The sequence below is a fragment of the Candoia aspera genome, chromosome 2 (assembly GCF_035149785.1).
Source record: "Candoia aspera isolate rCanAsp1 chromosome 2, rCanAsp1.hap2, whole genome shotgun sequence".
Lineage (NCBI taxonomy): Eukaryota > Metazoa > Chordata > Lepidosauria > Squamata > Boidae > Candoia > Candoia aspera.
This window is the reverse complement of record NC_086154.1, coordinates 126,924,353-126,951,939: the sequence shown is the minus strand read 5'-3', so window position 1 is coordinate 126,951,939 and position 27,587 is coordinate 126,924,353. Positions and strand designations below refer to the sequence as shown.

At 41.6% G+C, this 27,587-nt stretch overlaps 1 protein-coding gene across 2 annotated transcripts in view; it reads left to right on the top strand.

Annotated features, from left to right (window-relative positions):
• Positions 1-27,587, top strand: part of RAB11FIP4 (RAB11 family interacting protein 4) — a 135,485-nt gene that overhangs the window by 54,852 nt on the left and 53,046 nt on the right. Inside the window, exon 1 of one of the 2 annotated variants that reach the window (XM_063293590.1) lies at positions 22,358-22,609. The exons of the other annotated variant lie outside the window; for it this stretch is intronic. The gene's annotated coding sequence lies outside the window, so the exon portion shown is untranslated. Of the gene's footprint in view, positions 1-22,357; positions 22,610-27,587 lie in introns of those variants that run through there. 2 annotated transcript variants of the gene reach the window in all.

Below are 27,587 nucleotides of genomic sequence, written 5' to 3'. Positions count from 1 at the left end.
TCCCTGAAGTGCCGTTCCAGCGCCTGCAGGAATTCAGTGCTGTCCTGCAGCGCCCGGGCGCCTGATTGGCACAATTGGACGTACCAATCGGCGGCCCGCCCTTTTAATTTTATGGCCAGGGCATTGATTTTGCCCCGCTCAGTTCTGAAGCAGGGACCCCATTCTTCGAGGTAGTACCTCGCGTTAGTCAAAAAAAAGGAGTTTCGAGGGGTCCCCATCGAACTTTATGCCAAAGTCCTTGGCGGGTGTCCTGGTCTGGCTCCTGGCCCCCTCTACGTCGTGCCTCGGGCTCTGCGGGAGCTGCTGCGGGTCGGGGTGTCTCCAGTTCTCTTGCGGCATTGGTGCCTCTCTCTGGGTCTCCTCGCAAGGTCGTTGTCCCGTCGCTCGGGGGGGAGGGCGGGGTGTTCTCCCTCGGTCAGGCTCCTGGATCCAGGCTCCGCCGTCGCCGTTGCCGCCCGCCGGGTCATCCCTCCGCCTCTCAGCCTGGCGCGTCTCCCGTCGTGGGGTGGGCTCCTGGGGCCGGGTGCCGCCGCTGCCGAGGTTGTCCCGCCGTCTCACGTCTGGGCGTGCCTCCGATCGTTGGGTGGCCTCCTGGGGTCGGGTCCCGCCGTGGTCGCCGCCGTCCGCTGGGTCTCCACCCCGTCTCGCATCCCGGTGCGCCTCCGGTCGTCGGTTGGGCTCCTTGGGTCAGGTTCCGCCGTCACCACCGCCCCGCTCGCCCCGCCGCCTTTCGTCTGGGGGTGCCTCTGCGCCGCCTCTGCCGCAGAGTCCCTGCGCCGCCGTCAGCTGTTGGAGCATCTGCCGCACCGCCTGCATCCCTTCCTCCAACGCGTCGAGCCTCTCTGCCGTCCCCGGCTTCCCGCCGAGGTGTTCGCCGCTCCGCTCGCCCTCGCCGTTGGCCGTGGTAGAGGACGGATCGTCCCTCGTTCCCGCCGCGGTGCCAGGTGCGCCCTCGCCTTCGAGCGCCCAAGGTGGCGGTTCGTCTCGCGCTTCCTCCGGGGTTGCCTGCGGGCTTGGAGAGGGTCCCCTTGTCTCACCCCCGGTACCTCGCGGGCTCCGGGGCGCCGGGGTGGGTCCCTCCCCCGCTGCTTCCCCCCAGCTGGGTCCCATACTTACCGGGGCGTTGCATCGCCCGGACCTCAGCTGCATCCCGCCCTGCGAGAGCGGGGCTTCGTCGCCGGGCGCCGAAGGGTTGCGCCTCCTCGGTTCCTGCTTCTCCATGCCTGGCTGGGTCCCTCATAAGCTTGTTGGATAGGTACCAGGTGGAAAAAAAAATTTTTGGGGTTCCCGTTTTTATGTCAGGGCCAGCCTCGCTTCGCAATAAGACACAGACTCACTTAATGGGTATTAAGGATTTCTGGTTTATTGGAATGATAGCTGACAGAACGAAAAACGGGAACGGGGTAGGTAGTGTGGGGGTGCCCCTTTTATACCCTCCTGTATTGCTCCGGGCTTCCCCACCCCTCAATGCCCCGATCCCTCTTGATGGGACCCTTGATGGATGCTTGGGCGTTTTCCCCGGTGTCCTCTTTGTCTCCCTGCGACGGTTGTGTCCTCCGGGGCACCATGTGCTTCTTATCTTCACTCCTCTGACGTCTCTCCTTTCAGTTGTTTATGGGTCCATGGGTGTGGGTGCCTTTGGGTGCATGTGTTAATCCCTGGTTTGATTATCTTCTTCCCCTTTTCCTTAATGATCATGATCCACGTTGTGAGGCTCTTTGTGCCTTGCAATGAGGTCATGACACTCCACTGCTAAGTGACATGGTTGTTAAGCAAAAAATCATGTGACCGTGCTGGACTTATGACATCACTCCCGCTGTGGTTGTTGAGTGAATCACTGCAGGTCATTAAGTGGGACATCACATGACTCTGACTTGCAATTTCACTGCTGGCTTCCCCATTGACTTTGCTTGACGGAAGCTGGCTGTGAAGCATGCAAAGGGCAATCACATGACCTTGTAATTCTGTGACAGTCGTAAATGCAAAGCGCCCAGATTTCAATCACATGACCGTGGGGATGCTGTGATGGTCATAAGTACGAGGACTGGTCATAAGTTTACTTTTTCAGCACCATAGTAACTTTGGTAGTTAAACAGGGCAGTTGGTAAGCGAGGATTACCTGTACTCCATGAAGGTGCCTAGGCACTTTGAAAACTATCCAAGTTGGTGACTGTTTTCTTGGGATTCCTTTGTTTGCATTATGAGAAGTATGTAAGCTGCCTAGAGTTACTACAGAGATTGAGCTGGTAAATAGATAAGTAAGTAAGAAGTGCATCACTAGATTAGGACAGAAGTTTTCTTCCTACTTTTCCCCCTTTTCTACTTTTCCCTCACCGCACAAGGGGCAGGCTCATGACAGAAGTAATGAATCAAAATAGATATTTGAGAGGACACAGCAGGAAACAACAGTCCACTTGAAGCAACAGCCAGCTGGCCATCCTAGGTTGGTGATTCCCTTCAACCAATGGCAGGTTTCCTTGCGTGGGATAACCAGCCTGCCTACTCCTGAACAAAATACGGGAAGAGGAATGAAAGGACACACACAAAAAAGAGAATGGTTGGGTTGACACAGTATGCCAGGCTAAAATGACGTTGGTGAGCCAAGCGTGATTTTTTATTGCCAAGCTAGCACTTCTCTAAGTTGGATATGTACAGTCTGCTGCCCCAAAGTACCATAAGTGCAACCCTAATATACACTGCCAGTGAATATCTAATGTGTCAGATAAGAGAATTAATAATAGGAAGTCATCTTATTGATTGCAATGTATTATTTTTCATTAACTGCAAATCAAATTTAATTTTGTGATGGACCACTCACTTTTTGGAGTGTGGTTCCCAGTTACTCAAAAACCAACTGTGACCCTCAAACCCAAAATTGTTGTGCTCCTACCCTGTGATACAGTATGGTGTCATCATGAGCAGCCAGTCTTGAGCCTTTTCTTTTTAAGAGCAAGTATGAGTCTTTGCATAGCCTGTTTCAACAGCCCACACAGCAGTGCTTGTGTCAGAACTTCAGTTTCTTCTCCAGGTTCCTGCATTATGTTTTTCAGACTATGTTTAGTGAGATGACTATTCAGAAGTCACAGGACAAGCCCTGTTTTTCTTTCTGTTGTTCACCATTATGCTTCAGTGAGCTTGCTTGCACTAGCTGAATAGAGCCTGACCCTTGGATAATGCCAGTTGGGACTGGTCTGATGAATATTGAGGACCTTTCTTGGTTGCTTTTCCTTCCCCTCTTCCTCCCCAGCCCCCCTTTTCTTTCTCCAGTGATGGGGCCACCTAACTGGGTCATTTATTGTCTCATCTTGAAAATGCCTCAAGAGGATTTTCTAGTTATTTCATTACTTGAAGCTGCTTGTCTGCATTTGAACGTTGGAGGTAACTTTTCATGAATAAAGAAAACAAATCGCTTAATAATCTGTGCTAACACATTTGCCTCTAAACATTTATTCTTACCAAGTCTATATCAGATGGTCACAACCCTGCAGGTTGGTTATATATTGGATACACACACACACACAAGTGCAGTGCTAGGAACAGCTAAGATACTGCACAGAACCCTCAAACTCCCAGGCCTCTGGTAGAGGACTTGAGGTTGAAGAGACATACACCACCCTAGGGGTGAGAAGGGAAAGTGATTGATTGATTGATTGATTGATTGATTGGAGAAACTTTTAATATGGGCTGGAGAGATGCTGACCAGCTTCAACGGAAGAGAGAGCTAGAGTCCCTTCAACATTTGCGTAGATTAGTATTGTTTTAAAAAATTAAAATTGTAAAATTCCAGAGAAGCTATTTTCATAGAAATTTACTGCTTCTGTCTTGTTGCATGAATAAACTGTATTAGTACATTTGCTAAAATCCCCTCTTATATGCAACTGTGAACAGCAAAGAGACCCTCTTCTCCAGGAGTGCCAATGGAGTGGTGGTCAACAATGTCAAAATGGTGGGTGCAGCTGGGCAATTGAAGCCTCACCCCTTTTTAATAGGCATCATATGCATTACACATGCATTGAAGGGGGGGCTTTGCTTGCTCTGTGATGACTGCCATTTTGACATCATTGACCCCCACTGTGGATGTCCCTGCTCTTCTCCTTTTCCACCTAGATACCTTAGACAATGGGTCTTCAAACATGGGTACATTGGGAATTTAGAAGAAGTGGTCACAAAAAGCGCTTAAGGGCTCCTAAAACCAATGTTTTTGATAAATCTCTTTGAAGTCAATTTCTGTTTTTATCTTTCACCAATGACTAATTTGCATGGCCAAACCGATGCATTATGAACTTGAGTGGATTAATTTAGAACTTTCCACATAGCTAAATGATTCTTGCTTTTTGTGGCTAATATTTCAAGTTACATTTTAGGATTGCAATCCCCACTTTCAATATACAGTAATTAGGATTAGGAGGGATCAGGGCTAGGTGGCAGACAAGAGTCTGGGATAAGGAGGGGAAATGGAACCTGTCAGTGTTTAGGATTTAAGGCAGTGTTTCTCAACCTTGGCAACTTGGAGATGTGTGGACTTCAACTCCCAGAATTCCCCAGCCAGCTGCTGGCTGTGGAATTCTGGGAGTTGAAGTCCACACGTCTTCAAGTTGCCAGGGCTGAGAAACACTGATTTAAGGAAAAGGCATGCCTGCAGGGCTAACTGGGGACAGCAAGATCAAGAAACAAGGGAAAAAGCAGCCAAGCAGTAATTCAGTCTGCATTTCAAACTGCCTGGGTAGCAGGATAAGGAACAAGCAACCAAGAAGTCACGGATAAGTTGCTGCCTGCAATTCCGTGGATCACATGCTGATCCAATATTTTCTGATCAAACAGCAGGACATCTCATAGCACCACTATAGCATCAGTTTTTGTGGACTACGATCCACTTCATTAAATGCATGGAATATTATCCTCTGTGAAGCCAGTTTAGTGGCCTGCTAGAACCACTGAAATGGAGCAGAGCTTATAACGCAGCTGAGAAGCTGGCACAGAAAAAGAAAATTATCTTAGATAGCTTCAGTGAGCATGCCAGAGAAACACAGGTTATTGATCTTACACATTCAGCCCTCCCAAGCATAAAGAATCACACGCTTAGACAGACTAGGTAAAGAAGAAAAAGAATTTCTTACTGACTTTATTGTTGCTTGTGTTACATCCATCTTGGTGGAAAAGATGAAGTTCCTTTGTTCTTCTTTCCTTTCTAATTACTTGGTTTTGCCCTAAACTCTCAGCCCTATAGCTGCCAAGAGCTACGTGGAAGAAGGGGGAATTCCAGGCCCACCACATGGTGCCCAGAATGGAAGACAGCAGCACACACTTGTGTGCTTGCTTCTGGTAGAAGAGAGAAAGAGGAAGTGGGAGTGGCAACAAACAGCTTCCTCAGAGTTGCATTGTGGGACAACTCAATTTACATGTTAATGAGGCATGCTGGATTTGCCAGGTCTTCCAGCACTCTGGAAGTCCCGCCATTTCTTCCTCTGAAAGTTGCATGGAATATTATCTTGTGAGAAATAATACACACATACATATCCCTGTTTGGAGGAAAAAATAAACGGAGAGGTCAAAGGGCAACAAACTTGAAGAGTCATTGATAGGCCACTCATAAAACAATATTAGTTGGGAGAGATTATACTTGCAGCAATGGTATAATATAGTATAATAGGTAATATTATTCACTTCCTCAGTTAGTGTAACAATTCATGTGCCCTGGGTGTGGCTTGTACAGGTAGACTGGATCAGAGACTGCACCGTTTGCACAGAATTGGATGAGGGATAAAACTGGGCACCTGTGGCATTCTGGGCAAACCGACTAATACTTGCCTTTACCATAACCAAGGAATGCTGTAGGTGACATGGGCACTCCTGAGGCTGGTAACTTTAGTGGTGTATTGTTGCTTACCCAAAAGGGTGATTGTGTTTGTATCTGATGAACTCTAATTCATTAAAGTTTACGGTATTAATCTTGAAGATGCAACAAGATGCTTTGCTCTTTTTGTTGCATCAGAATTACCCTGGAAACAGTTTATGATAGCGTTGTCTCAGGTTGCCTTCTACGAGCAAGGGTACAGGTACTGTGAGTTTCACTGACGGATAAAGGAGCATTCCAGCAAGTAAGGAAATTGTGGCTGTGTGCTCTACTGTGTAAAAAAGAATTTACTCTACTTATAACAACGAGAATGCTGTTTCTGTTTAGCTGAACTACATTACTGTTGGTCTTCATTAGTAAGAGTAGGAAAAGATAGGCTAGTATATCCAACCTAGTTTTTTTGTCTGTTTGTCTGTTTTTTTGTTTGTTTGTTTGGGTGCCTTTGAGTCAGTTTTGATACCTGGTGAGTGCCTGGACTAATCCTTGCAGTTTTGCTGGTAAGGTTATTCGGAAGCGCTTTGCCCTTGCCTTCCTCCTAGGGCCAAGAGAGAATGACTGGCCCAAGGCCACCCAGCTGGCTTTGTGCCTAAGGTGGAACTAGAACTCACAGTCTCCTGGTTTCTAGGCTGGTGCCTTAACCACCACACCAAACTGGCTCTCTAACCTGTTACTTGTGGGGCAAGTTTCTCTTCTTCTTTTTCTGGTTTTGCAAGAAGAGCCATAGGTTGTTTGTTCATGGGGCACCTTGTCTTGCACTCAGCAGAGTGGAGTGAAGGAAGGGAAGGGAAGGCTCTGTTTCTGGCCTGTACCGTGGAGGCGACTGCACATCGGACAGGTGAACCATTATGGCCATCTGAAATAAACTGGGGAAACTTTCTTTATATGCGCTCCAGTACGGACAAGGAGCACCTTAAGGACACATTTATTATGCATTACATCTGCTTTCATAGAGCAGAATCCACTTCGTTAGATGCATCAAATGGTATCCTGACCAGTTTGATTATTTATTTAAAAGACTTACATGACCACCCTTCTTATGCACCATAACCTGGGTGGCTGACAAACAGATACAGACTACATAGGTAGAGTTGGGGGTGGAGTGAAATCCAAAAGGAACAACATGCAGAGTGTAGTACTGGGTTTGTTCTTGAAATAACTTGGATGTGCAGAATTGTAAACTAACGATGATGACAACAAACAGCACAATTCAAACTAACCAAGCTTAGCATAACGTATGAATGCAACTGTTAGATCTTTACCTGACCTGGGCTGGCTAAACATCTACCAACTCAGCTCAATGGTTTGCCAAAAGGTCACTGAGTGAAGTCTACCACAGCAAAAGCAACAGAGTTTTGTGGTACTTTACAGACTAATAAATATATTATATCATAAGCTTTTTTTTTTCAGTAAATTTTATTAACTTTCAAAGAAAGAATAAAAACTACAGTAAAAATAAAAAACTACAAAAAAGAAAAAAAATCTTCTCTTGTATTTATTATATCATAAGCTTTGATGGCTTATAGCCCACTATATTAGCTGCATGGAGTAGAAACTTGAGAAAGGACTGTTAGATACAGATGTAGTTATTACTGGGGTGTGCAGGGCTCAGGAGAGGGCCATTTACAAAATAATTAATGATAGCAAACATTCTGGCATTTGGTAAGCAACTTAGCACATGCAGTGTGATTTGAAAAAGCACAGTTTGAGCCACAGGAGTTAGAAGTGATCCTTTTGATAAATGTATTTCAATGACACCTTTGAAATGCTTTTACTCATAAGGGTTAATGGTTAACTGTGAGCCACAGGAGGTTGAATGTTTTGTTGTGTTGTTGACTCTCGACACCTGCCCCACTCTTTCCATTATTCAATGAAAGGGGATGACAGAAAATTTAGGGCACCTAAAGGGAAGTCAGTTTGGTGTAGTGGTCAAGGCACCAGGCTAGAAATCGGGAGGCCTTGAGTTCTAGCCCTTCCTTAGGCATGAAGCCAACTGGGTGACCTTGAGTGACTTGAAGGCACCAAAAAACAACAAAAGGAAGTACTTCACACTGCTAGTGTATTGTTAAACTGTGAAATTCTCTGAGGTAGTGATGGCCACCAATTCAATTACTTTAAAGAGATTAAAACCAGGATGGGCAAACAGGATCATTCCAGATGTTGTTGAATTACAACTCTTAGCATTTCTTCTCATTAGCTATACTAGCTGAAGATGCTGAAAGTCTATAAAGTAACTTCATACTGCATTTGGTTCGTTAATCATAAGCACCCTACTCCTACTTTTTATAAAGTATTGGTTTATAAGCATGTGTGTATAAGGGAAATTGGGACCATACTGTACAATGGACCTTGTATCACAATGTCTTGTTACTAGTATCTCCCAGCATTGATGAACTATTGTGAAACAAAAGGCGTATCATTGCACATAAGATTTGTGAAGAGTCAATGAACACAGAGGGTAACATGGAAAATATGGGAGATGTGTAAGTGTGTTAAGACCAGAGATGTTGCAGGTATTTCAAATCAGTGCTGAAAATATGAAAAACATGAGGGGACATTTTATCATGCTTGGTGGACTTGTGAGAAAGCTAAGAAAGTTTGGATACAAATTCACACCATGATGCAAAGGATTTTAAAGATTAATATTACAAAGAAACCTGAACTCTTTTTTTATTGGGACTTACAGCCAATGAATTCAAAAAGATGCATGGTAGATTGATTTTGTATATGGTAACTGCAGCAAAATTATTGTATGCACAATGATGGAAGAATAATGAAATCCCCACAGTGGAGGAACAGATTGTGAAAATGTCAGAATTCACAAAAATGGTAAAACTGACCTGTTTGGTCAGAGAAAAAAGAAGAAAAACTTTTTTGAAAGACTGGAAACCTTATATGGACTTTTGGCTGAAAGAAGAAGGAAATGACATGTTGATTTATGGACCTGAAAATTAAGAAAAATAAATTAATGAGGGGTTGAAGGGATTTGTATAGCATCTAAGAGGGAGGAAGGACAATAAGATTGTAATTACCTGTTGAAAAGAAGGTTGGAAGTCACTTATATATTCCTTAACTTTAGTTTCTTTCTTTTTCATATCTTGCACGTTTTTGTTTTTGTTTTCTTTTAAATTTTCTTTTATTCTATGGGAAAAAAAACCTAGAAAGAACGAAAGAAAGAAAGAAAGAAAGAGGGAGGGAGGGAAGGAGGGAGGACTGGAAATATTGCCTCAGCGGTATAAATGGGGTCAGCTTGCAAAGGAAAACAGGGCCTTTGGATTGTCAAGACTGTAATAATTTGAAGTGCATTGGTACTTATTTCCTAGAACAGCTTTCCCCAGGTGGTCTCCTCAAATGCATTGGGATTACAACTCGCAGAGTCCCATTCCCATGGCTGGAAATCCTAGAATTTTTCATTCAGCATCACTTGAGGCACCAGGCTTGGGAAAGCTGCCCTTATCCTGGGCCAAAAATTTGAAGAAGGCAACGATAAATACATATTCATGGCCACAGAAGGCCATAGCCACTTTCCAGATCATTGTGTTTTGCATCATTTTTGGCCAAAGAAATAAACACACAGCCTACCACTTGGCCACCTTAAAGACAAGAATGGTTATAGGCTAACAGCAGGTTCTTGTCTGTTCCCAAAATACTTCCCTGCAGGCCTGCAACTAGGGTCAGTGTCACCCAGGGCAAACATGGATTCCATGCCCATTGTGGTGCCCCCCCCCCCAGCGCTGCGCCCAGGGCACATGCCCTGCTTGCCCCCCCCCCCATAATTGCGGCATTGCTTCCCTGAATCCTCTTCAAGGAAATCTGAAATCATAAAGAAGGAAACATGACTGAAAACATCTGGTGTCAGTCCTTGGTAGTAATAAAATGAAAGGGATTTTAAATGACGTTGAAAAGAAAAGAGCCAGGATTATAATTTTTCTTTTACAGTAAGTTAGGAGCCTTCTTACTAGATTCATTCAATTCCTCAAAAAATTGTGTGGGATCTTTCTTATTAACCTCAGCTTCTGAGGTTAATAAGGATATTAGGATATATCTTCATTAGGATATATCTTCACAGCTAGAAATAATCTTTTTTCCATATATAAAAGCTGGGCTACTCAGAATAGAGTTACCAACCAGCTAGGAATGAAAAAAAAAGGCACGACTTACAGTTCTTGTTCTTCAAATAACCACATGTGCTCTATTCACACAATATAAAAGCATATAAAATCACAGAAGGTGGTGTAAGGGAGGGAAGGGTGCCAGTTGCTTTTTTCCTCTGTGGCAGTGAAACTTCCCATTGCATTTCCACCCTACACCAGCCAGTTCGTTGTTAAGCTGATCCATTCAAATTTAGGGGAAATGCCTATAATTCTTTCAGCCTCTCTTGAACACAGACAGCTTAAGGAATGCTTGCTGATCAGTGCTATTAAGAGAGGATCAAAATGAATCCCAAATTCCAAATTATTCTTCTTATAATATACCTAATAACTATTACATTAGTGTCTCATACTGAACTTTTTAAACCAGGATTGTTATCAACTCCTGGAAAATGTTTATAGCTGTGCCTTCAATGTGGGAGCTAGTTTGCACACATGTTAATGTAACAACGAAGCCCCTTTATTATAGCATGTCACCTTTGATAGTCCAGGGAGGCTAATAAAATCAAAGACATGAAATCGTGATCATTGCCAATTAAACACAGAAAATTAGTTCATCTCGAAAGCAATTTGCGTTTACAGCTGTTGACATGCATACCCCAAATCCACTGATGATTGGGAACGGAGGATGTCGAGAGAGACAATTATAAAACTGAGAATAGACAGAGATACTCTGAATGAAATACGGTTCAAAAATTGGAATAAAATTTAAAAACTTGTATCTCCTCCCTCACCAAAGCAGCTGGACTGTACAAAGCAACTGACTACGGTCATGAAACCCACCATTCTCCTTTCCAGAAACACGCATGGACAGAGACATGCACACACAGCTCCTATTTCTTAATTCTACTTACCGAATCCATACTTATGTAGGTTGGCCTGGGGAATTATGTGTGACGCCCTTCCCACCACCTCCCACTACCGTATTCCTAATGCATATAAGGTTGTAAAGAGTATTGTCATGAGAATGAAAGAATGGCCTTGCTCTATTAGGCCAAGGGCCATCTTAATCCAGTATTGTTTCCTTCACTAGAGTTCTCAAAAGCAAGGGTTATCCTTTCCCACCACTGTTCTTCTGAAACAACATACTATATTTGAAAGCATGTTTCTTCCCAGTTTAGAGGTAACATGGAGTCTTCAAGCTAATTCTAAATGCCCTTAGTAGAACTGTTGTCTGTGAATTTATCCAATCCCCTTTTAATATCATTCAAGTTAGTGTCCATCAGCGATCCTGTGGTCATGAATTCTTCAGGTAAATTATACGCTGTGTCATCACTCTGGTAATAACAATCTGAGCATTTGTGCATATCATCAGCAAAATTTCTATGGAATAGTGTTTCTCAACCTTGGGGACTTGAAGATGTGTGGACTTCAATTCCCAGAATGGCGGGAGAATTCTAGGAGTTGAAGTCTACACATCTTCAAGTTCCCAAGGTTGAGAAATACTGCTCCGCTGTGTTGTGTGCCCGAAGTGGCAATCCAAAGGATCACTTTCAAAAGGAAGGAGATACTGTTCATATGAACCTTTTCAGGCCTTCTCTCTTAGGGCAATGGCAAATTATGAATTGGATCTTTTTATTTGCCAGATCAATGTAATTTAGCTGTTTAAAAAGACAGTAGCATAGCAACTGCCATGCTTTGTAGATCAATGGTTCCTGTGGATAGCCTCTTAAATTACAACATAATTGCAAGGGGGCTGCATGTGTGTGTCCTTCTTTACAGCAGCAAAAGCAAAAACTTCCACCACAATGTTCTGTCTTGTGGGTTGCATAATGAAGCCTGCAGCAAAATCATTTATTCCATTTTTCACACACTGTCAAGAGATTTCATGTTGTATTAATTAATTAATCATTACAACCTTATTTTGACTTGGCATATTTTAAATAATAACAACACATAAACATAGGATTTGTGCTCTGGGAAATCTTAAAGGAAGATTGGCTTGATATAAACATTTGATTCAAAAATATCTCCTGTGATTTATTGTTGCATATCAGAAACCTATTGAGGGAAAATTTCAAATTCATCTCTGTGGTGGCTTTATGAAATATTTAAGTTGCACCAGTCATCAGCTGTTGAAGTTTCAGAAGACCAAATATAAACCGATTATAGATCAGTTTGATGGATGGTTGATCAGATGTTTCTGTGGAAATTCATTTGTCCCATTGAATATTTGTGAAGGGATATAAATATTATTTCATTCAAATCACAGTATTTTTTTCAGGCCCATCCCAAGTTATTCTGAATATTAGTTTGGGAAGATGGTAGGGAGAAGCTTTTACTGTAACTCCTATAATTTTTTTTTTTGAGGTGTGCACTGAATTGGTCGGTTGAGTGAATGAGAGGAAGTTGGCATAATTCTGCCTATGCTTCAAAATTCAAAGGACTGGTATAGTGAAGAAATGATGTTTAACAAATTATGGCAAATAATGTTGGATTAAAGGCATTGGCTGTGTCAGTCTGGGTTGGTACGTGTGTTTTTAATATTTTCTCAATCACCACTTCTTTTCTCATTCTCCCCCTCCTCCTCAATTTTCACTAATGCAGTGCTGATACAGCATAACACAAAGATAGGCTTTCAGTCATTTACGGTAACCTGGTTACTGCTGCTTATGATTTAGAAATATGAAGCAGCCAAGAATCATTGAAAATATTGGGTGTCGGAACAGCAACAACAACAAAATGCAGTGTCAGTTTTGTTGGACAGGGAAGGCTGGGGGGGGAAAGCCAAGAGCAGTTTCATCATGCTAAATAAAATCATGCTGTGTTCTCATCCCAGAGTAATCCTAATTGTGCACAGCTATTCTTGTACTTTGAAGACTTTGTGTTGATTATGAGTGGGCGGCCCTCAGGCCACACATAACACTCAAAGGCCTGAGGAGAGTGCCTAAGACATCTGACAGACACATTGCCTATTCTGAGGGGTGAAGCACAGAGAATAAACTCTGAAGAGCCACAGCACAAAAGAGATTAAATAAGAGTGGTTGAGTATGGCTATCAGATCTGGGCTGCAAAACTCAACAGACATCAAGACTGTTGGATGGCTTCCAGATTATTGCAGCCCATGTCACGTAGCTCTGCTTTAGAGGCTGACTCTAGAGGCTGCTGCTTCCTCATGGGACCAAGGTTGCAGTAAGGAAGTAACCATCATCACAACAATGTCTGCTGGACCAAAGGCCTGGTTTTGGGGGGTTCTTTCTCAAAGTCAGTGCTTCTTGGGGGTGAGATGACCATATAGACTGCCAAGTTGTGGGTGGCCCTGCTTCTACAACCACCACAGCAGCAAGAAAAATAACAGGCAAGGCTGCGGACAGCGCACCTTGCTTCTTATGAAGAAAGGCATCTCCTAATGTCCAAGGGGAAGGGTGGATTTTCATGGGATAGTGGTGTGCAGGGAAAAGATGAAACACTGCCACCATTCCTAGTGCCCTATTGTCCCAAGACTGTTCCAGGGACCTTTTGGTGGATAATTTTTTATATGCACCCATCAAATGTTTGCATACATCTAACCTGGCATTTAGATGTCTCTCATTTAGTCTCCTTTACAAAAGCCTCTCAGTTTCAGACAAGTGCCACTGGAAACTAAATTCCGCTCTCTTCTGCCTGCTCATTCATCCCAATATTAAATAAGGAACATGGATATAAAAGCAAAGACAGCTCTAATAGAGGTGGCATCATCCTGCTGATTATGTGTTCTGAATCATGTCACTGATGACAAATGCCTCCTTTTTCTGTTCTTGCAACTTCAGCTGAATCATTTGTAAAGATAATTAAGGAACTCTTTTGAGAAGGTGATACATTTTATCCCCTCCCCCCCTTATTTTTTTCATTTTATCCTTCTGGTGACTATATTGTATATTTCACTGAACATCTGTGGAGGCACTCCAAAAGAAGTAAGCCTCTGCTGCCTAGTGCAGTTTAATCGACTTGAGGTATATCTGCCCCATAAGCATTATGCAGACATGAACTAAGGTGCTCAGTGGGGATTTTCTTTGGCCCGCTTGTTTCATATTTCCAGGCAGGTTGGATGAATAATTGTTAATACTGGTGAAAAAACTAACATAAGCTGGGGGCAGTTTTGTGTTTTGCTGAATTTTGCATATGCAGTACATCCGTGCACATTGTCGTGCAATATTTATTTTAGAAGCAAAATGAGAAATCGTGCAAATTGACACTTTCTTTTCTATATTAGTAAGAGCAAATATAGGAAAAATACGCACAGTTTGTGAGACAAGTGGGCCTTTTGACTCTGTAGCCTAGTTCAAAGATATAAACACATGGTGGTAAATCTCAGCTTGTACAGCCTCTCCTCCCTCCCTTCCTCCAGACATAAGAAGAGGAGTTTAAAAGCTTCTATTTTGGGGTTTCAATAAACTGCAATTTCCTGTTAAGTCCAGGCTTGGAAATGGTTTGTATATTTTTACTGTGGTTAGCTAAAAGAAACCAACCAGGATCAATCTTTCCCTGGCCAAACAGACTTTTCAAAGTTTCTACTGCTTCTGAAGCCTGCAATTCCTGCCTGAGGAGAGACCAGGGTTAAAGCAAAAGAAATGTCTGCCTGGGAGCCTTGCAGATCATTCCAAAGCCAAAACACTCAAGAGCAAAGTCAGACCTGATGGTTGGATTCACATATCATGTTAGGTCATAACGTAACTCCTCTGTTACAGCACACCAATATAGTGTTACATCATGTTTGAGTACAGCCAGTGTAGAATACCTACAGTCAGGTCTGCGTGTGTGAGAGAGAAAGAAGGTAGTTTTAGGATGTCATTCCTATACACATACTTGGAGGAAGCTCCAATAAATGTAGTAACATTTTGAACCAATATGTATAGATCTGTGGAATTTAAAAGATTAATAGCAACATTGGGGCAGCAGTTATACAGGTCAGGGGCACAGTACAGTGGCATGGGGAATTAAACCTAATTCGTACCTGCTGTTCTCTGCTCCAAACTGTTTTTCCCCCACACTAGCTGCTGTTTTTCATGTATATTATTTAAAAAGAAATTACTCTAACCCAGGGATAGACAACTTGTAGCCTTCTGGATGTTGTTGAATGGTAATTACAACACTCCTATTTTTTCTAAAGCATCCTTACCAATCCTTACCTTACTGCTCAACACTTTAAAATAAAATGATTCATAGATGTAAGCAGAAGATGATTCTGGCGGCTAATAAATCCCCCAAAAGGGTTTTTAAAAACTCACCAAGAGGTTCCCTAAAATAGTTATTAAGCCTTCCAACTCTGTCCCTCTTTGCATACATACATGCAGAACATGTATACATACATAAATACTATAAGCTTACACACACACACACACTTCTCTTTCTAAATGAGAAGTTGCTGCATCCTGTGAAAGTCCAAGACAGGAATAAGCATATTAGTTTAATTAAAATACTAATTAAATATTAATGGAAAGCTCACATGCTGAAAAGTAATGCATCAGCTTTAAATATACCTGTATTTACAAGAATGGTTCTGGATCCATAGAGTGAGTAGCCTAAAGCTTTTATCTGGTAATCTGCCCAGAACCCAGAAAAAGGGTAAGTGGGCAGTAGAGAACATTTCAAGGAAGCGGGGGTTGAGGAACCACCTCCCCATTTTGCTTCCTTGTAAATGGCATTTTGTGTGCGTCCACATCCACTGTGCCAGTGATTTTGTGAGGGTGCTTATGATCAGCTTTCAAAATTCCAAATTCAGCTCAAATTCCAGCTCAGGAAAATTACTTACCTTTTGGCCTGACACATTTTGGTGCCTTGGAAAGATAATTGCATTGGAACTCCAGCTTGTTTAAAATGAGTTGTGAAAGACTCTTGAGTAATGGAAGGCTTGGTGCATCCTTGTCTAATGGTACAGCAAAGCCTATGCTGTACCATGCACAGATCCAAGGTCCTCAAGAAACAGGATATTTTGGCTTGCTCTTTGGGGAGGTTCTTTTGTAAGAATACAAACAAGGTTCTTCCTAAACCATGATGTCTGGGGAATTCTGGGAGTTGACGTTCACACATCTTCAAGTTGCTGAGGTTGAGAAACACTGGGTTAGATCATAGGCCAACTCTCTTAGTCCCAGTTTGAACAATCAAACTTGTTTAGAAATAGCTTTCCTACCATTGTCACTGTTTTTCCCCAAATTGGAGGGGGGAAGGGATTCACACTAACAAGTGTCACTTGTGTGGTCATCTGATCTGTGGGAGCTCATGGTGAGCACTGATCAGATTAGAGCTGTTGTCTGAAAGTGCCTTCTGCAAATGTTTGTCATTCAGCACATTCTTGATACTGCAATACATCTTACAATAACCTTTTCCACCGTCTTCTTTTCTAAGGCAACCCCCCTCCCCAATGTAATTTCACATGGGGGGAAAAAAGCCATACATAGTTTAAAACCAAGAGGGGCTTGTGATGCCAATACACTTTTAAGTCTGGGCAGGATTCTTGACATCATTGTTCTACAATAAAGTAATTCTTCAGCCATGCCCATTCATCAAACCAATCAATCAAAGATTGACAACATGCAGCCTTCTAGCTTCTGTTGAATGCCAAATCCTGTAAGTCCTGACCAATATGTTGTTGAGGTATGATGGGAGTTGCAAAGCAGCATCAGCATCTGGGGAATCGCAGGTTGCTCTCTTGCTAGAAATCATGGGAATAATGCCTTACAGTATATATTTATTTACTCACTTACCTATTAACAATTCTTATAACCCACATGGATTCCAAAGATTTTGGCGGCAGACAACAGCAAACCAAAATAAGGAATAAGATGACAATATATTCCATTCTAAGTTTTCAGACTTAAATGTATAGTTCATTTTTTTCCCCCATAATGGAACTCAGTGTGGCATAGCTATTCAGGCATTGATAGAATCCAAACTTGCTTAACAGTTTAGATTCTGCTGTATTGCACATATTGAAAACAAATTTCCTTTGGTATCCTCATATCAAAAGAAGGGGGCAGTTCCAGTCTCCCATGCATACCTCTCTAACTTGATGTTCTGTTGCTCTAGATCAGGTTGAGTCATATCCCACTCAATAGCTGAATATATTTCATGAGAATGCTCACAGGGCAATTCTTCTACTTTCCTTACACTGGCTGGACCTCTTTTACATTTTCAAGACAATGTTTGTTGAGCTGTTGCATTTCATCTCATGAACCGTGTGGAGGGCATAAAGCTAGGTTCACATATCATATTAAACCATAATGAATTTGTTTGGTTTTGGCTTGCTATATTTTGTGAATCTAGGTAACTTGGTTAATAAATCATGGCTTCTGGCTTAGCACAATGTATGAACTGAGCCCAAGAGTTTAGAAAAGAAAGCTATAACTGGAAGCCAGCTTTAAACCAGAGCATATTCAGTTAGAAATCAAAATTTGTTTGCAACAACATACACATACATTTATGCTTTATGAGAAAATATGTTTAAGTGCTGACTCATAGCTAGCTGTCTCACCCACATAAAGAGAAATGAAAAGCTGAATGCATGATACTTATTCACATCCTAATTTTTAGCTCAACTTATCAAGCTAACCACGTTTCTGTACAGAGTTGTGAATAAATCATAAGAGTGAGAATTGTATTTTGGGGATTTATATTATAGTGAATAATCAGATTTTTGAAATGTTACTTAATAAAAATGAAGGAGTAAACAGGGCTTTGGCGTAATCTAAAGGAAAATAGGTTTTCTAATGTCTACAGCTTCATCACATTCATAAACATCAATATATATAGGCTATGATATATTGAGAGTCCTATTTTTGTAATAACCTGGATAGATTTCTATCAACCAGATGTCTATACATTCTTAATTATCGCAGTTGCCTTGTATAACCTGATCTGAGCAATACATCAGTTCACACATTAAACATTGATATATGATATATGTGAATCTATCCCAAATAAAGTATTTTCAGACAGGTTCTCCCTTATTAAACATTTATTACTTATATATTTTAGTATGCAATTCAAGTTATTGGAATATGTTGCTTTCTTCTAGCTGTCATAATCTCGCAGGTTTCAAAATAATGTTAGATTATCAAGGATAATCTTGAGATGTTTCACACTTAAATCCATGGATCTATAATTGAAAATGTAATTTATGGTTTATTTTATTTATAACATGGCCAAATATTTCAGAAAAAAACTCTTATTTAATAGTCCTTTAATAGTCCTAAAATATGTCAGAACTATGGGTTTTTTAAAAACAAATCCAGCCAAAGCGGAGGAAGAAAGTGAACAGACGTTTCTGATACTTATCCATTGAAGGCACCTGGGGTAGCATAGACATGTAGGTTGACTCTTCTCCACTCTTTGTATGGACCTCAGCTTCCTTATACTGCATATATTTATTTAAACAGTGCTAGTGCCTCAGAGGCTTATAGTTACAAAATAAAATGGATGAGATTTTTGGAATGGCAACCTATAAATAATTAGTCTGGGAAATGAAGTCTCAACACATCTGTCACATTTTCTATAATCTATTTTGATTATTTATTACCTGCATTTCTAACAAGTTATACGAGGTGGTGAAGATTATATCATGAAAGAACAGGAAGTGTCCGTCTTCTGCAGATGAAACAGCTTCCACCAGTTTAACCAGGAGGTGTAATTCCCACCTCCCTGGCATTTTCCCCCCTTCACACACATCTCAAACCTGTTCCATGGGAAGATAATATTGGATGCAGCTTCAAAATAGCCCCACTTGCAGTTTACTGCCTGCTATGTGAAATCAGGAGGAAGTGGGGATGAAAAAGCGGTACCATGGAAATGCGGTGCATGCTTACTCATGCTGGCTTTTAAAAGCAACAGAAGAAGCAATGTATCCAAAAAAACATAGACAATCATATTAGAAAAAATGGTTTTATGGCAACAGCAATAATAAATTCATTATTCCAATTACTTTGGAGTACAATTTTTTTCAAAGTCCTTATTGAAGACTTTTGCTTTACAGACGTTGGGTGCCTTCTTTCGCAAGACACAGGAAGCTAAATCTCAATTGTCTACTTTGTGGCTCAATACGTTGAACAAACCAAGCCATTGTGGATAGTTTATACTTCAGCGTGTTATGTGGCCATGGAAATTGGTGTAATTCAGTAAACCACGGTTTTGTCCATTGTGGATTTATGTGAACACATATAATATCTGTATAAAGAAACTGCAACATCTGGACCACATCTGTTATAACTTGGTATTTTCCATGTTCTGAAAATTTTTCAGGAAAACAGTGAAGGACAGAGCACCTTCCCTTTTGAGTCCATTCCCAAGTGGATAAAAGATGGTCATCACAAAGGGATGGCAGTCAGGAAATATGTTTGAAGGATAAAGCTCTATCAAGAAAGTTTTTCTCTCATTTTAATTTCTTTGTTTTCCCTTTTCCACTAATATATTTTTGCACAATAACAAATGAATAGTTTACCCAACAGAAGCCAGAAGATGAAAAATGTTGCCAAAAAAGGAAGTTACTGAAAGCAGAAGAATACAGTGAGGAAGCCCTGGTTGTGTTTGGGTGCAGGCAGATGTATTTGCAAAGAAGAAACAGCAGCCAAAAAAATTTCCTCTGCCCCAATAGAAAAGATGTATTCCCTCTATGCTTGAGAAATATGAAGAGAATGAGATGAGGACAGCAGCTTCAGTGTGTATCTTGGGTGTTCTTCATTTTCAGTAAAACCAAATTGAAAATATATTTCTGTTGAAGTTCACACTGTTGCAGAGAAAAAAAATACCAGTACTGAGAAACAGAGGAATGGACCCAGAACCAGCCTGCTTCATTTCACACAACAGCTCACCTTTCATTTAAGTAGGCAACATTGGTAGCCCGCTACTCCAAGGATCAGACAAGTGATGCTCAGAAGTAGGGATGTGCAGTACTTTGGCTCCAAAGTTGAAAAGGAGGCGGCGGCATTGGTGCACATGGTGCATCCGTTGATGTCTCCTTAAAGAAGCTACGTTTCCTCTGCTTGCATAGTAGTTACACAATCCCAGGAGTTTAAAGGTTTTGGATTAAGCTGTTTTAGAAGGAAACAGATATTTAAGGAAGCATTTGAAGAATATTTAGAGGGCAGTCAGTCCTTGAAAAGACCAGCGAGAGTCTTGTAATGCTTATTATGCATGAATGGTAAGCCAACTTTTTCTGGTTCCTGAACATCCCCAAACACTTCCCCTGTGTTTTGGCAGTAAAAATCCAATCTATCATACCTTAAATAACACTGCTGTTATGGAAATGGGAAGGAAGGAAACCAGCCAGCCTACCCTGAACTTTACACAGGCAAACTACAAGACATTTTTAAAGAGCATCATGCTGGCACATTTCATGCAGCCGCTAGAACACATTATCCTTTCCCTCTTGAACAGCAACAGGAGAAAAGTAATGGAAGACCTGACATGGGGGAGGACAAGAGAAAGTAGGAAGGAAGGAACAGCTACTCAAGACTTCCTTGCATTAAGAGGAAGGGTGCTAAGATTTAAGGCACATGAGAAAGGTTGAGGTTAAAGGAGGTAATACTATAATGAAAACAGTGGGTTAGTGTGCAAACCAGTGTTTCTCAGCCTTGGTGGCTTGAAGACGTGTGGACTTCAACACATGCTGGCTAGGGAATTCTGGGAGTTGAAGTCCACGCATCTTCAAGCCACCAAGGTTGAGAAACACTGGTGTAGACAGATCACTCAGCATGTGAATGAGCAGAAGTAGCTGGGCCATTCTATCACTGAAGGTTAATGAAGCTTTCCTGACAGCAATCTGGAAGTGTTTTGTCAATGCCTTCTTCCTGAGTGGTTTTTAAACATGCCAGGCTAACCTGCAGTTCTGGGGTTCCATGGAGCTGTTCCATCCAAGCAGTAACCAGGCCCATCCCTGCTTACCTTCTCCACCCAGATGATGCCATACAGATTCAGCCTTCGAGAAAAAGATTGGTGTGCTGCCATCTCCCCATGACTTTTTTTCAACAGTAGTTCCCACAAGATCAGGCCCCAGGCAACATTGGGCCCCAAGAGATAAAGAACAGCAGCTGAGTGACAAAGCAAATGATTTGCATGCCAAGTTCTCACCAGATTTAATCACCACCACCTCCAGGTAAGGCTAGATAAGTTTCTGGGCCAGAATTGTAGGAAAGGTACTCTGGACTGCTGCTGGTTTATATAAAAAGGACTGTCAAAAATGTCGCTCATTTAACATACATAAGCAGCATGGCAAATATAATCATTTAGTCTGGCTTCTAAGGAGGCTCAAATGCTTATAAACATTGTAAATTAGGAAATGTAGGAAAAGGGGGAAGTTAGAAACCCAATAATTTTTCTCTTTTTTCTTCTCCTTATTTTTTTGGTATTTTAATTGTTGTGAAACTTGCTTTGTTTGTCTATTCTTTTAGTAACATGTACAAAAAAGAATAAGTAACAATACAATGGAGACCTTAATACTAAGTAATTGGCTTAAGATCAACACCTTTATTGTACAACAAATACTTTGACACAATCTGTAGTGGTTTTTTCAATATTATATTCTAGATGAAAAAGACAAAGTCTTACACTCATTAACTGACATCCTGAATTGTGATTATTAGTGATATTAATACCTTTCTTTTTTTATCAACAGTCTAAGTTATCTAAACATTAGAGTGTTAATAATCTTCAATCAATACTGTATAAATATCATTGTATTGAGATTTACAACAATAAAATTAAAAAGAAAAGAAATTGGTTCATTTAACTGGTTTACTCCAGAGTAAACCAATTGACTGAACTTACACAATATGCAAAGCTAATATCAAACACACAAATGCTTTGGTCAGGCCACTATAAGGCTGCTGCTTATTATCCAAGTAAAATAAATTTTGCATCCCACTGAAACAAGGGGCACCACAGTGAATCCAAATTCGACTTATTTTGAACTTTACTGCGGACAAGCCCAAAGGGGAAGAGTCTTAAGAAACAGGAGATTTTACAGTTGCGCAGAATTTTCTTCCTCCACCGCAAGATTTCAGAACGGGTTGAATTTAGCCTTCAGCTAATGGAAGCGCGTAAACTGCCCTGTAACTCCATTCTAGGAGTGAAAATGCAGAGTATAACCGAAGCGCTTCGGAGCTGCGCCTCTACTCAAAAATAAAACCTACGAGGCCAACCGGACTTCCCCCTTAACGAGGATGTTCGGAACTGCAGCCGAAAAGACGCGGCTTCGATCGTCGTTCGTCCCTTCAGCGAAGGAAGATTTAAGCTGCTTTTCGCAAGGGTCGGGCGTAGCATTAAGCAAAGACTTCGAGCCCCGCCGGCAGCGGCCAACGGCGGCCGACCCCAAAAGGCTAGCCTTGACCTCTTTTCAAGTGATTATTACCTCTCGACTCCTGGCTCCACCCCTTTTTGGAATCTTCGCAGACCCCGCCATTGTGATATCACCGGACGGATACAATGAAGCGCCCAGGGCGCTTAGCAACAACAGCCTGCGGGGGCGTGGCTTTGGCGCAACCACCAACTGTTGCCCAAGGTGGGGAGGCGAGCTGGTTCAGGAGCGAGGAGCGGGAGGCTGTGCGGTTTTCTCCGGCGCTGCGGCTCAGCCTCTTTGCTCTCTGGGTGGCTGTGGAGGGGGAACGCGGACGGGAGCGTCGCCTCGCTGCTGAGCCAGGTGAGAAGGGGAGGGAAGGAAGGCCGGAATGAATGGGGCGAGGAGAGGCGGAGTTGTGGACGGGCGGAAGAATGAGGGAAGAGAGGCTCTCCCTTCTCATCAGACTAAAACCTGCTGGGAAGTTTGGGGGCTACCGCGGGGCCGGCTTCTTTGTGTGGAAGCTGTTTCCCCCTCTCCCCCTCCCCCGGTCACTTCGCATAGGGATCGCATTGGAGCTGGGCGGGCGGAACGGCGGTTTCCAGTTACCTGCCTCTCCTTGCCACGCGTTTTTCCGCCTGGCATCCAAACTTCTCGACGCGCCAGCCCTTTTGCCGATGCATCTGGTACTCGGCAGACGTCCAGGACTGCACCGACTGTCGCCGTCTCCTGTCTCCTGACCGCGCGAATTTTAGCCCTCCTTATCTGGAGGGCGGTAGGCTGGAAAAGGCTACCCGTCCGTCGCCACCTTTCGCGGAGAAATCGGTCATTAGAGAAATGGGCCCGCTGGGTATCTCGAGGTACCGGCAGGACAGAATTCCAGAGGGAAAAAATCCTCTTTGTTATTGCTTGGTTAGTTTTCTGACTCCGGAGGAGCCGGGCGGGGGTGATGGTCAAATACGCTGCGCGGTAGCGGCTCCTGCAAGCTGAATGTCCGAGGGGGCTTTTGAGGTCGCCTTAGTTTTCTTTCTGAATTTGCGGCGCGACTTGCTTTGGAAGAGGCAGGCAGAGAGGCAGCCTGGGTGGGCAAGAGGGAGCCCTGAGCCTTGACCTTTCCGGGTCGCTTTTGCCGAGTGTGAGATTTTCTCTTGTTCGGAATCTTTGGGAAGGAGGACATCAAAGGGATGCATAATGTTCTCCCCATCTGCATTTTGATAGTGGGTGTACGTGCAAAGTTGTAAGTGTGAATCTAGTCTAACTTTTAAAGATCCGCTTGCACTGGCTTTGGAACTGATTCTGGGATGAAAACTTTAAATATTGTGGATCTGTGAGTGCCGATCCCCGAGTCTCTACTGCACTTGGCCAAATACTTTCTTGACAATGTGGGATTTCTTTCTCTCCTAATTTAATGTCCACCCCTGACCCCTGCTAGCTGAATTGAGAGAAATTGCTATACTGTACTTGACCTCATCTGATGGTAAAAATCTATGCTAATACACACACACAAACACACACTTACTTGCTGGAAGGGCATTACATTAATTTATGTTTGAGCTGTATGCAGTCATGTACTACACATATGCAGTGAGAAATCAAAAGCTTTCTTACACAGTACTGTGGGTTTGTTGTCAAACCTGGTAACAGTTAAACCATTTTGTCCTCATTGTGCTGTGGTTTTAGTGTTTAAAATTAAAATGGTAAAATATACTGTACTTACATTATGGAAATAAGCCTATAGTTTCCAGCAAGAACTCAGTGTTCTCTAAAACATTGCTTTGAAGGGGTGTGTGTGTGTGTAGTCATTTATTTCCTAGCAATATACAAAATGCTTTATAAATTCTGGGGGTTTGCATCAGCTCTGTGAGGCATGTCAGCCCAACATTACTTGGGTGCATCCTTGTTGATCATGACAGATACATTATTTGAGCCTTAAGTAGCCCGGTGTCAGGGCGGTCTTTGATGATGGTTTATTGTCTTTCTGGTTTAATAGATTAGTTCTAGTTCATCATACCTATCAATTAACTAATGGGGGAAAGAGGCAGGAAAGTGGACTGTAACCACACAACAATTAAGAGTGAAGCAGCTGGGTTGGCAGTAAAGGTGTTTTTGTAGGTATAAATTCTGCAAAGGATTGGTGTTCTTAAATGTACCCCTTGTGTTTGCAACTGCTATTTAAATGGACCTGCGAAAGCAGGGTTTCGCACTTGCTGGGCTTCCATTTTAGATTTTCACTTGCAGCCAAGAGAGTTTGAAAGCTGGCTTTGCTTGTGTAGGGTTGTCATATCTGTGACTATCCAAAAAAATGAAAATGAAACAGGAAGCTACAGTACAACTTAATGTTTAACTTGTGGTTGGTGGGAACTGTTTCTAAGAAATGGATGAACATGTCTTACTACACAGGAGTAGTGGTTGCACTTCTGCCCACTTAGCATGTTTAGTCACTTTGTTTGGCAGTAAATTCTACTGGCATTTAAAGAAATATGAGATGACATACCTTATTTTCTGCTTCTGATGTTAGTTTAGCATGCCTGATATAAATTAGCTTGGCCTTATATTTGTATGTCAGTGTTTGACAATTAGTGTGTGTCAGTATGCTGCTGTACTCTGAGTTGCGGACAATATGTTGCTTTCGGAGGTAGTGGGTAGATTTAGCTTACACTGAATAGCAGCTGAATGGGATAAAAGTGGGATTGGGTTATGCTGTGGCACATGTGCCAAATCTAATTAATACTATCCATGTTTTAGCAAGGAATTTTGCATATGGCATCAGTGTAACTAAGGCTGGTAACCTAAGTGATACCTTCTCTATATTACTAAAAAGTATTACATTAAAGCCTTGATTAACCAAAGTCATAATGCAAGTTGGAAGTCAATGTCCATAGGCCCATCTGGTGATGGCCATGGCATGTTGAATGGAAGAGATATAAATGCTAAAAAGCATGAATTAGCAAATTAAATTGAAGAAAAATAGATACATTGTGTGCCTGCGAGAAAGAAGAAAAAATATGATTTTAATGAAGGTAGGGTGGATTAATACATACAAAAAAGTGAAGGTGCAGGTTTAATTTTCAACAAAAGGCCTAAAATATGTGTTAAGAGTGCATGAATTTGTATCAGCTAGATTGTGAGTGCTGGGAAAGTAAGATTCCATAGGTTGGTGATAATTGGATGTTATATTCCAGTAAATGAAGTAGAAGAATCAGCACTCAGTTTGGGGAAAATTGTGTTACATTCTAATTGAATTGGGACTGAGTGGAAAAATTATGCTAGGTAACACAGGTGGGAAGAAGACAAGAGTATAGAAAAAGCTATTGAGACTCAAGAATGAATGAAAATGGTGACTATTTGGTGACTGTCTGCTTAGAAGAGAGAAGCAATATAAATCTAAAAGCGTGATTGAGTCAATTGTTTATGATGGAGGAATGATAGAATTAGAGAAGGATGCTTGGGCAGTGAAGTGCAGTGATGAAGTGAAAGAGTCTATGGATAGGAAAAATGGGGGAAAGGGAATGATTCCTACAAAAATGTGAGTGAAAGAAAGGTTGTTGGAAAGAATATAGTCAAGAGGGCAAGGAATGGCTAAGGTTAAAAGAGACAGAGAAAATGGAGATCAATTTTAATGGAAATAAAATGTTTTGTAAGTGGGTGAACATGGCTAAACAAGCCCCCAGGAAAGTGAATGAAATTAAAAATAAATTATTTGTAATGAAACTGGACTGAGGGAATATTGAAAGGAATATTTTAAAAATGTGTATGGGAACAATGATCAGACATAAAAGAGTGGAATTGAAACAAATGTGACATGTTTTTGTGTCAAACAATGATGAAAAAGAAATCATAAATATGACAATGTTTGAAAATGGTAAAACTGTGGGCGTAACTGCTGAAGTAAGGGAGTAGTTTGCTCTTGGAGTTGCAATGTGGCTTATTTAGGATATATGTGGAGGCTGAATCTGTGCCTGATAGTTGGAAGAAAGTTTTCCCCTATCTAAAAGGCTAGGTAGTAAGGATGGATGCAAGAATTACAAAGGGATTGGTTAAAGTATGCCTGGGAAGGGGTTTGGCAGGATTTTCATTGAAAAGGTAAGAGAGGCGATAGTCAGCAAAATTTAGGAAGTGTAGTATAGTATAGCTTCATGCCAGGCAGGGTATGTATGGACCAGATACATACATACAGTATTTGCTTTTCAGCAGATCATTGAGAAGTACATGAACATAACAAGAAAATGTATTCAATACTGGATAACCTGTGACTCACTGGGTCACTGTTTCAGAGATATTTCCTTACCAGATTTCTCAATGCCTTCAACAATGGCAGAGCTTCTGATATACTGTCTTCATTGGAAAAGTTCTTAAAAATTCAGGGAGATATTCAGAGATGTATCTGCCTTGCAAATAGCCCGTGTCATTCATATTGAACTGTATGGCAGAGTCAAACAGCAATTGACCCCACGAAATGTTTTATAAAATTTTGTATTATGTCATAAAAAATTTAATAGTTTATGTCATAAAATGTTTTATAAAATTGTAAAATTTCAATTCCATGGGAGTCATGGGTTCCAGATTTTGCATGCATTTTGTATGTTAGCCCATTTGAGGTACCTTGGCTCAAAAATTGTTGCCCTATGATGCACCGTTTCACCCAGTTAAAGGTTACAAGTATCAAACAGACACCAGAGTTTTAGTAGTATATAGATTGTTGATTTAGAGAAGGCATGAGATGAAGTCAACAGGTTTAGATTATGGTTGTTGGATGTGGTAAGAATTGTGTTTAATGGATGATTTAAAACAGCCTCGAGTTGGTTTAGTTTTTGGTTTTTTAAGAATTTATGGTTAAATGTATAAGGAATGCTTATGGATATATTACGAAATGGGCTGGTTGAGGACATGTATTTGCATGTACTTCTGTATGCAGATGATGCCATGTGATTTCCTGAGAATGTGAATGATGTGTGGTAAATGTTTGATTGTATGATGTGACAAGGAGTATGGATCTGAAAATAAATGTATCAAGGAACTGAGTAGTTCTGTTTGAAAGAGAAAATAGAATTAATTATTGCAAGTTAAACATAAGTGGCAAGAAACTAGAACAAGTAAATGAATGTGTATTACCTGAAAAATTGAGAAATTATAGTACATGAAAGTTCTGGTAAAAACCAATTGGATAGTATATGATCTATTGGTGAGGCATGAATGTTTAAAGAGGCAGAAATGGGTATGTATAACAAAGGTGTCTTTCTACCCACTTTATTTATTTTACAGTGTTTATAGTCTGTCCAACTCAAAAGACTGTGACCCAATCACAGCAGGACTCTGGATTCTACCTCAAGTAATTCTTGAT